General features: G+C 51.8%; 1 protein-coding gene across 4 annotated transcripts in view; it reads right to left on the bottom strand.

Annotated features, from left to right (window-relative positions):
* The window catches only part of ADIPOR2 (adiponectin receptor 2), a 54,269-nt gene that overhangs the window by 25,801 nt on the left and 16,651 nt on the right, over positions 1–11,817 (bottom strand). The window lies entirely within an intron of this gene.

Here is an 11,817-nt window from a genome sequence, read left to right as displayed (position 1 = left end):
TAGTCAGCCTTTGGGGAGAAAGGATCTTCCTTGGAAAACAATACAAAGCAAATATGGGGGGGGGGCAACAGATCTCACTCCGCATAGTAACATGCCGCAAGGACAGGAGGGCTAATTATCTGCATGCCCTGTAATGAACGTATAGATGTAGGAAATTACAGGCCTGACAGCAGAAAGGAACCAACACGTCCCAGGTGCCCAATTAGCCAAGAGCAATATTGTATTTCCTGGTAAACTAATCCCGCCGCGAACGCTCGTCTTCGCACGGAACAAGGCCCGAGGACTGGGGGTGCGCTGTAGTTAGGGCCTATTTACATAACTCTGTGACAAGGTGGCACCTCGTGTCTGCCTCCAGCGTGATCTGTCCTTGGACTTGGAGGCAGTCTAGTAATCATTAATAGCCGTCCTTCATGCAGCCCTGGTGCCGGCTCCGGGAACTATTACAGGCCATAAACCAGAAGCAGCAGAGCCGTGGGGTCCCCGTTATCTATCCATAATGACATAACCGCATGATCTCCTGCACAATGCAACCTGTTACTGGTGAGCTTCTGGTGCCTCAGTGGGGTCACTGGTGAGCTTCAGGTGCCTCAGTGGGGTCACTGGTGAGCTTCAGGTGCCTCAGTGGGGTCACTGGTGAGCTTCAGGTGCCTCAGTGGGGTCACTGGTGAGCTTCAGGTGCCTCAGTGGGGTCACTGGTGAGCTTCAGGTGCCTCAGTGGGGTCACTGGTGAGCTTCAGGTGCCTCAGTGGGGTCACTGGTGAGCTTCTGGTGCCTCAGTGGGGTCACTGGGGGCCTGTCTCTCGGGTGCTATGGATAACGAGACCGCTGGTCTCCCTAATAGCAGGACTAATTCCCTAAAGGCCCCCATACACTGAGTGGCAGTTCTATTTCTTATGTAGAACCATTTACCACTGCAGGAGGCGGACCAATCAGGCACATCCTTCGTGCAGGTCCGATCTCAGACAGATTCAGTGCTCATGGGACCGCGCATTGGATCGAACGTCAAACACAACCGCACTAGTGTACTGCCAGCTTAAGGCACGGTCATTCTGTATGCAAGTACAGTGACTTCTTATAACTCTGTATATTATCTGCCCTCCTACAGCGAACGATTGCGCAGCTTTTCATCCAATTCTGACAGATCGGGCTGAGAATCCAGGTGAAACGTGGCCAAATCGCAGATGCTGGACATCTGCTCCAATCAGACGGGCGGTCCCGTGCGCATAGGATCGGGGTCTGAGCGGGGGGGGGGGGGGGGGGGAGTTTAGACACGGTGCACCATAGCAGATGCAAGTCAGAATCGGACGCACTTTGCACCAAAGTAGAATTGTATAGAATGTTATGAGCATCTGGAGATTACCACCAGTCATTATACGTATTTCATCACACCCCCTATGGGAGAACACTGCATAAAGAAACTGAACCCTCATCTGTACGAGGAATCCTCACCCAACTAACTGTACGCCTGGATACACTGTACCAAACGCAGCCCGCTGACTTCAGTATAAAAAGCACAAGACTCAGGTGTTAATCGCCCGCAGGTTATTGGGAAACCTTAACGTTCATGATCAGAGCACAATTAGAATCTGGGGCCATTATCACAGAGTCCCAGGAGGCAGACATGTAATGAGTGTGGAAGTTTGATGAGGATGCTGCACAAAAGGAGCACCGAGTGGATTTCATCGCCCACAGCAACACATAGCGGATCATTACGGGGAAGTGGTAAATGAAAGCTGGCACTCGTGAGATTCATGCTTGATTGTGCAGGGTAATAACCCAGTCTGCTCGGGGGAGTGGGCGTACATTGGTTTTCTTAGCACATAAATGAGGTGTTCTAGAACGTAAGCTCCGACAGGCAGGGCCCTCTCCCCTCATGTGCTTTTCCTTCTTAGACCAGGTATATCCAAACTGTGGCCCTCCAGCTGTTGTGAAACTATACATCCAGCATGCCTTGCCATAACCCTAAGAGCAAAACTGTGTCAAGGCATGATGGTACTTGTAGTTTCACAACAGCTGGAAGGCCATAGTTTGGCCATGCCGGTCTTAGACTATCACCTTAGAATCCAGGCATGTCCAAACTATGCCCCTCCAGCTGTTGAACTATCCCAGCATGCCCTGCTACAGTTCTGCTATTTTTGGCTAAAACGGTTGCAGGGCATGCTGGGATGTGTAGTCCAACAACAGCTGGAGGGCCGCAGGTTCCCCATCCCTGACCTAATCCATACCCCAGCACCTGTGTCACCATGTCTGCCGCCCTGATGGTTACTCAGCGTTCACCTGCTCATATGGCAGCGAGTATACGGGCCCTATGTCACCGACTATGCGCGGTCCGTCGGCACATGTAGGAGGAGTCCCGCTTCCTGCGCAGGTTACCAGGATTCTGATTATTCGCAGTTTTGGCCAACAGCTTTCTGGGAGTTTAGTTGTCTCCTGATCGTTATAGTGACACATAAAACAATTTGTACTTGAATATTTTTGTTCCTGAATGCGAGCCATAAATCACAATAACATTGGGGTTTATTCTAGTTCATTCTTTCTGACAAAATCCTTCTTAGATGGACAAAACCATGTGCACTGCAGGGGGGCAGATGTAACATGTGCAGAAAGAATTAGATTTGGGTGAGTTTTTTTGTTTCTGTGCAGGGAAAATACTGACTGCATGATTTTACACTGCAATATAGATCTCACTTTGTAGAAAAACCCCACCCAAATCTAATTCTCTCTGCACAAGTTACATCTGCCCCACCTGCAGTGCACATGGTTTTGTCAGAAAGAATGAACTAGAATAACCCCCATTGTTCTCTATTGCAGTCATTTAAAGGTCTCGATTGGTCCCTTTAATTCCAAGTTCAGCCTAGAGCAGAAACTTCCTGGACCATCAGATATGAGAGATCATTTAGGAACAAAGTTGCAGCAACGGCTCTTTTGCAAGATCACATGAATCCTCTGCTGGCCAAGAAGTCCGGAGTCAGCCAGACACAATGCCGGACTATGCAGAGATTACCTTTATAACGCTTATCGCAGGACTTGTGTGCCAGGCAGCGCCAGTCACCGAGACTTACCCAGAAATGATTCACACTTCATAAACCGTAATCCTGCTCTCTGGAGGGTAGCAGTCAGCAGACGGATGACTCCAGTGCCCTGGGAGAGACGGATGACTCCAGTGCCCTGGGAGAGACGGATGACTCCAGTGCCCTGGGAGTTTAGCAGGGCAGAGAGTCAGCCGTCGCTGGTACTACTGCTGGGATAAACGACTACCTGGCTGCGGACTGGAGCAACGTGGCCACAACTTGTTATCATGGTAATGAGAATATGGAACGTCAAATCTAACATGGCTCCAAATTCTATATTTCCTACCAGCTGCGGGGGCAACAGGCAATGTGCCCCGGGGAGATCAGAGGGTGACAACTGCAGACAACAGCAGTCAGTGTGGCTTGTGTATCGCGGGTACAGTTAGGTTGTGTTCCGTCAGCGCAGAAAGACGGAAGCTTTCGCTAATGGCGCACACGCCCCGATCTGTCTGGGTGGGTCACCCTGTTTGCGGAGGAGCAGACGTCAGCAGCGGCTGATGGCGGAGTGCGCGGAGGGCATATCAGGCTAAGCTACGTACCCTCTCAGTGTTCTGCGATCAAGAAGTGAATCTAATATTAATAAAAACCAAACAATAAACTGAGAAAAGAGCAAACAAGTGACAGCTGATCCCAGTTCTGACTCAGACTCGGAGAATTAAAGTACAAATAATTGTATTACCCGAGATCAGCGCATCTGCCTGCGAGAGCGCTGGGTTCTTCCAGGACACGTTTATTGCTGCTGGTAACATCACAAGGGCAGAGGAAGGTCACCTTGGCCTGTTACTGAGAGCGTGGGGAGATAGGGTGGGGGGGGGGGGGGGCGGGTGCACTGACAGAACATTCCCAAGGACAGGAACAAACCTTTCATAAGCAGGTACATGGCCCCCCCAGGGAGCTGCGTCAGTGCCTGTCCTGTGTACGTTCCGTAACACTGCTATATACACCTCAGACAGAACCGATTACAGAATACAGCGGCCGGCTGTCTCAGCAATTCTAAACTATCCAATGCAAGAGGGTTTCTCTGGGCTGCACAAACCGCCATATCCCCCCTATATATCCCCCCCCCCCCCCCATACGCACTCCCACAACAATCTTAAGTGCCAATAGAATTGCGCAGACAGAGCCAGTATTCCCATATTAGTGCTGGTTAGGGGCGCCTAGGGCCACATTAGCCAGGAATCAACCCCCGGCTACCAATCTATATTAAGTTCAATGCAGAAGCGGAGCGAGAAGAAAAACGATCTTTCTATGTCGCAGATCGCTGCCTCGTTCCTGCCGGTAGCCTTCAGGTTCCGTTCCCAGAGCCCGGCATATGGCGGCATCTGTGTGCACAATACAACGTGGTTCAGACTCTATGGTCACATCATTAGAGGGTTGTGTTCTAGCCCAGGGCAAGTGAGATCAGGGAAGAGTCGCCCGGCACAGCCATCCACATAGACAATAGCGACATTAGACGCCAAGCGAATAAAAGGCATGGCAAGGATTTCAGGAGCATGCACGGGCTGCGGGGTATACAGGTAGGATAGGACTACCTCCTACTACTACTGGAGGACCAGGTAACCGTACACTGACTGCACATGGCAGAGGTGCTATATACACAGGCTGCAGGGTATATAGCCGGAGGACCCGGTAACAGTACACTGACCGCACATGGCAGCGGTAATATATATATATATATATAGGCTGCAGGGTATATAGCCGGAGGACCCCGGTAACAGTACACTGACCGCACATGGCAGGGGTACTATATATACACAGGCTGCAGGGTATACAGGCAGAGGACCCGGTAACAGTACACTGACCGCACGTGGCAGAGGTACTATATACACAGGCTGCAGGTATACAGGCAGAGGACCCGGTAACAGTACACTGACCACACACGGCAGAGGTACTATATACACAGGCTGCAGGGTATACAGGCAGAGGACCCGATAACAGTACACTGACCGCACACGGCAGAGGTACTATATACACAGGCTGCAGGTATACAGGCAGAGGACCCGGTAACAGTACACTGACCGCACACGGCAGAGGTACTATATACACAGGCTGCAGGGTATACAGGCAGAGGACCCGGTAACAGTACACTGACCGCACACGGCAGAGGTACTATATACAAAGGCTGCAGGTATACAGGCAGAGGACCCGATAACAGTACACTGACCGCACACGGCAGAGGTACTATATACACAGGCTGCAGGTATACAGGCAGAGGACCCGTTAACAGTACACTGACCGCACACGGCAGAGGTACTATATACACAGGCTGCAGGTATACAGGCAGAGGACCCGGTAACAGTACACTGACCACACACGGCAGAGGTACTATATACACAGGCTGCAGGTATACAGGCAGAGGACCCGGTAACAGTACACTGACCGCACACGGCAGTGGTACTATATACACAGGCTGCAGGGTATACAGACAGAGGACCCGGTAACAGTACACTGACCGCACGTGGCAGCGGTGCTATATACACAGGCTGCAGGTATACAGGCAGAGGACCCGGTAACAGTACACTGACCGCACACACGGCAGAGGTACTATATACACAGGCTGCAGGTATACAGGCAGAGGACCCGGTAACAGTACACTGATCGCACACGGCAGAGGTACTATATACACAGGCTGCAGGTATACAGGCAGAGGACCCGGTAACAGTACACTGACCGCACACAGCAGAGGTACTATATACACAGGCTGCAGGTATACAGGCAGAGGACCCGGTAACAGTACACTGACCGCACACGGCAGAGGTACTATATACAAAGGCTGCAGGTATACAGGCAGAGGACCCGATAACAGTACACTGACCGCACACGGCAGAGGTACTATATACACAGCTGCAGGGTATACAGGCAGAGGACCCGGTAACAGTACACTGACCGCACACGGCAGAGGTACTATATACACAGGCTGCAGGTATACAGGCAGAGGACCCGGTAACAGTACACTGACCACACACGGCAGAGGTACTATATACACAGGCTGCAGGTATACAGGCAGAGGACCCGTTAACAGTACACTGACCGCACACGGCAGAGGTACTATATACACAGGCTGCAGGTATACAGGCAGAGGACCCGGTAACAGTACACTGACCACACACGGCAGAGGTACTATATACACAGGCTGCAGGTATACAGGCAGAGGACCCGGTAACAGTACACTGACCGCACACGGCAGCGGTGCTATATACACAGGCTGCAGGTATACAGGCAGAGGACCCGGTAACAGTACACTGACCGCACACACGGCAGAGGTACTATATACACAGGCTGCAGGTATACAGGCAGAGGACCCGGTAACAGTACACTGACCACACACGGCAGAGGTACTATATACACAGGCTGCAGGTATACAGGCAGAGGACCCGGTAACAGTACACTGACCGCACATGGCAGAGGTACTATATACACAGGCTGCAGGTATACAGGCAGAGGACCCGGTAACAGTACACTGACCGCACGTGGCAGTGGTACTATATACACAGGCTGCAGGTATACAGGCAGAGGACCCGGTAACAGTACACTGACCGCACACGGCAGGGGTACTATATACACAGGCTGCAGGGTATACAGGCAGAGGACCCAGTAACAGTACACTGACCGCACATGGCAGAGGTACTATATATACAGGCTGCAGGTATACAGGCAGAGGACCCAGTAACAGTACACTGACCACACACGGCAGGGGTACTATATACACAGGCTGCAGGTATACAGGCAGAGGACCCGGTAACAGTACACTGACCGCACACATGGCAGAGGTACTATATACACAGGCTTCAGGGTATACAGGCAGAGGACCCGGTAACAGTACACGGACCGCACACGGCAGAGGTACTATATACACAGGCTGCAGGGTATACAGGCAGAGGACCCGGTAACAGTACACTGACCGAACATGTCAGTGGTACTATATACACAGGCTGCAGGGTATACAGGCAGAGGACCCGGTAACAGTACACTGACCGCACATGGCAGGGGTACTATATACACAGGCTGCAGGGTATACAGGCAGAGGACCCGGTAACAGTACACTGACCGCACACGGCAGAGGTACTATATACACAGGCTGCAGGTATACAGGCAGAGGTACTATATACACAGGCTGCAGGGTATACAGGCAGAGGACCCGGTAACAGTACACTGACCGCACGTGGCAGAGGGACTATATACACAGGCTGCAGGGTATACAGGCAGAGGACCCGGTAACAGTACACTGACGCACACGGCAGAGGGACTATATACACAGGCTGCAGGGTATACAGGCAGAGGACCCGATAACAGTACACTGACCGCACACGGCAGTGGTACTATATACACAGGCTGCAGGGTATACAGGCAGAGGACCCGGTAACAGTACACTGACCGCACACGGCAGAGGTACTATATACACAGGCTGCAGGTATACAGGCAGAGGACCCGGTAACAGTACACTGACCGCACGTGGCAGAGGGACTATATACACAGGCTGCAGGTATACAGGCAGAGGACCCGGTAACAGTACACTGACCGCACACGGCAGAGGGACTATATACACAGGCTGCAGGTATACAGGCAGAGGACCCAGTAACAGTACACTGACCGCACGTGGCAGCGGTGCTATATACACAGGCTGCAGGTATACAGGCAGAGGACCCGGTAACAGTACACTGACCGCACACGGCAGAGGGACTATATACACAGGCTGCAGGTATACAGGCAGAGGACCCGATAACAGTACACTGACCGCACACGGCAGAGGTACTATATATACAGGCTGCAGGTATACAGGCAGAGGACCCGGTAACAGTACACTGACCGCACACGGCAGAGGGACTATATACACAGGCTGCAGGTATACAGGCAGAGGACCCGATAACAGTACACTGACCGCACATGGCAGAGGTACTATATACACAGGCTGCAGGTATACAGGCAGAGGACCCGGTAACAGTACACTGACCGCACGTGGCAGCGGTGCTATATACACAGGCTGCAGGTATACAGGCAGAGGACCCGGTAACAGTACACTGACCGCACGCGGCAGTGGTACTATATACACAGGCTGCAGGTATACAGGCAGAGGACTCGGTAACAGTACACTGACCGCACGCTGCAGTGGTACTATATACACAGGCTGCAGGTATACAGGCAGAGGACCCGGTAACAGTACACTGACCGCACACATGGCAGCGGTACTATATACACAGGCTGCAGGGTATACAGGCAGAGGACCCGGTAACAGTACACTGACCGCACACGGCAGTGGTACTATATACACAGGCTGCAGGTATACAGGCAGAGGACCCGGTAACAGTACACTGACCGCACACATGGCAGCGGTACTATATACACAGGCTGCAGGGTATACAGGCAGAGGACCCGGTAACAGTACACTGACCGCACACATGGCAGCGGTACTATATACACAGGCTGCAGGTATACAGGCAGAGGACCCGGTAACAGTACACTGACCGCACATGGCAGAGGTACTATATACACAGGCTGCAGGTATACAGGCAGAGGACCCGGTAACAGTACACTGACCGCACGTGGCAGTGGTACTATATACACAGGCTGCAGGGTATACAGGCAGAGGACCCGATAACAGTACACTGACCGCACACGGCAGTGGTACTATATACACAGGCTGCAGGGTATACAGGCAGAGGACCCGGTAACAGTACACTGACCGCACACGGCAGAGGTACTATATACACAGGCTGCAGGTATACAGGCAGAGGACCCGGTAACAGTACACTGACCGCACACGGCAGGGGTACTATATACACAGGCTGCAGGTATACAGGCAGAGGACCCAGTAACAGTACACTGACCGCACACGGCAGAGGTACTATATACACAGGCTGCAGGTATACAGGCAGAGGACCCGGTAACAGTACACTGACCGCACACGGCAGTGGTACTATATACACAGGCTGCAGGGTATACAGACAGAGGACCCGGTAACAGTACACTGACCGCACACATGGCAGCGGTACTATATACACAGGCTGCAGGTATACAGGCAGAGGACCCGGTAACAGTACACTGACCGCACATGGCAGAGGTACTATATACACAGGCTGCAGGTATACAGGCAGAGGACCCGGTAACAGTACACTGACCGCACGTGGCAGTGGTACTATATACACAGGCTGCAGGGTATACAGGCAGAGGACCCGATAACAGTACACTGACCGCACACGGCAGTGGTACTATATACACAGGCTGCAGGGTATACAGGCAGAGGACCCGGTAACAGTACACTGACCGCACACGGCAGAGGTACTATATACACAGGCTGCAGGTATACAGGCAGAGGACCCGGTAACAGTACACTGACCGCACACGGCTGCTGCAGCAGCAGGTAAAGGCCCAGAGGACAAAGCAGAATAATTGGATAGTAAACGCTTGGTGGAATTTAATTTATGTACAAGAAGTTTATTGTTCTACCTGGCATAGATCAGAGCTGCGTCAGCATCATCTACCCCTACACCATCAGGGAGGAATGATCACAAAATCCATGGAACCTATAATTAGCCCAAACCCAATTCACATTCCGGCAGGTGAGCAGAAGAATTCGGCTTTAAAGAAAAGTAGTATCTCATATCTGTACTAAGGGTGCCAGTGATAACTATACCAACATCGGCATCCTGATAGCAGTCATTAACGCTGGCCCAGCGACTGATGGCATCAAGAAGAAGGGGGGGGGGGGGGGTCATAGGTTTAGGTAGTAAATGCTACCTAACCCCTGTTCAGATTCCCTCCTTCGGGATGCCGGCGTCAAATGCTGCTGGTGCTGTTGGGAGGACCCTGATATACTCTGTGCTGATGGGGACCCTGCTCCTCCCACCATATAACTCTCAGCCTGTGGCTTTCTGCTGCCCCAATTCCCCTCCTCACATCATGTCACATGCAGCCTGTCCTCACTGACATCACTCCTCTCCTGATATACTCTGTGCTGCTGGGGACCCTGCTCCTCCCACTATATAACTCTCAGTCTGTGGCTTTCTGCTGCCTCCCTTCCCCTCCTCACATCATGTCACTGCCCCTGTCACATGCAGCCTGTCCTCACTGACACATCACTCCTCTCCTGATATACTCTGTGCTGCTGGGGACCCTGCTCCTCCCACTATATAACTCTCAGTCTGTGGCTTCCTGCTGCCTCCATTCCCCTCCTTAGATCATGTCACTGCCCCTGTCACATGCAGCCCTGTCCTCACCGACACATCACTCATCTCCTGATATACTCTGTGCTGCTTGGGACCCTGCTCCTCCCACTATATAACTCTCAGTCTGTGACTTCCTGTTGCCTCCATTCCCCTCCTCACATCATGTCACTGCCCCTGTCACATGCAGCCCTGTCCTCACTGACATGTCCCTCCTCTCCTGATCTACTCTGTGCTGCTGGGGGACCCTGCTCCTCTCACTATATAACTCTCAGTCTGTGGCTTTCTGCTGCCTCCATTCCCCTCTTCACATCATGTCACTGCCCGTCACATGCAGCCCTGTCCTCACTGACACATCACTTGTCTCCTGATCTACTCTGTGCTGCTGGGGACCCTGCTCCTCTCACTATATAACTCTCAGTCTGTGGCTTGCTGCTGCCTCCATTCCCCTCCTCACATCATGTCACTGCCCCGGTCACATGCATCTCTCCTATCCTGATATACTCTGTGCTGCTGGGGACCTAGCTCCTCCCACTATATAACTGTGTGACTTTCTGCCACTCAACCTTTTATTAAGACACTTCCCCATCTAAAAAGAAGCTTCCAAACCTTCTTTCACTTATTATATTCTTCGAAGAGGTCATCAAATCTAATGCTGTGCTTATGCAATAGAGGCACCAGATCTCTGCCCCCCCCACCCCCCCCCCACTCCCAGGTCACTGTCCCATGCACATCTGTGCTTATATATTGTGCATGTTACTCCCACAGACAAAGACAGTTACCCGCAGCGGTATACTGTACATGCAGATTAAACCGCTTACGACCAGAATGACTATTTAAGAAACATTTTAACAAAAAAAAAAAAAAAAATCCTGCCGGTCTCTGGTCACATATTTCATAACTAGAGGAACAGACATCTAGGGTGTGTCACCCGGCGTCTACTGGCAACGTCCCTCACTGTCATTTACATAATCAGCTTAATACACAAGTTAGATCTCTTCTTATATATTTGGGTCCCTAACACACTGAACAACCCGTGGGCAGATATACGGGCACAGGCTGTAAACCCATCATTCAGGAAATTCTAAGTGTTATGCCAAGTGGGTAACTTGCACCTGAATCTCACAACCACCCAGGGGACTATACAGAGACACTCCATCAGGAACCTGATGCCGATCCGTGCCAAGGTGATGCCAGACTCGGGCTGACCAGAGACCTTTGCCAACCTGCCCAGTGATTACTCACTGTGAGTGGAGGCCACACAGTACTTATTTGGCTGACGGATATGTGTGGCCCTTACGTCACAGCTGGTAGAGGAGAACATTAGCCCCACCCAGTGTCCTGCTCTGAATAACCAGCGTCTCTAACATCCCGTAACTTGTTGTCCCAGCAGGACACGTGCTCTCAGAACTCTAGTTTATGTTGTATAACGCTGCTTGTTGTAAACAGGGAACTGTAGGAGCAGTGTTTGTCCCCAGCAACAATAGGAAGTACAGTGCGTCCAGCCGGGAGAACGCGTGATGGATAAGAGGCAGCCAAATGAGCACACAAGTCTAACTGGCCGACACAGGCCAGACGTTCTCTCC

This window comes from Crinia signifera, chromosome 4, assembly GCF_055691185.1.
Source record: "Crinia signifera chromosome 4, ASM5569118v1, whole genome shotgun sequence".
In the NCBI taxonomy this organism is placed as follows: domain Eukaryota; kingdom Metazoa; phylum Chordata; class Amphibia; order Anura; family Myobatrachidae; genus Crinia; species Crinia signifera.
The sequence above is the reverse complement of the archived record's forward strand: the minus strand, read 5'-3'. Positions and strand labels throughout refer to the sequence as shown.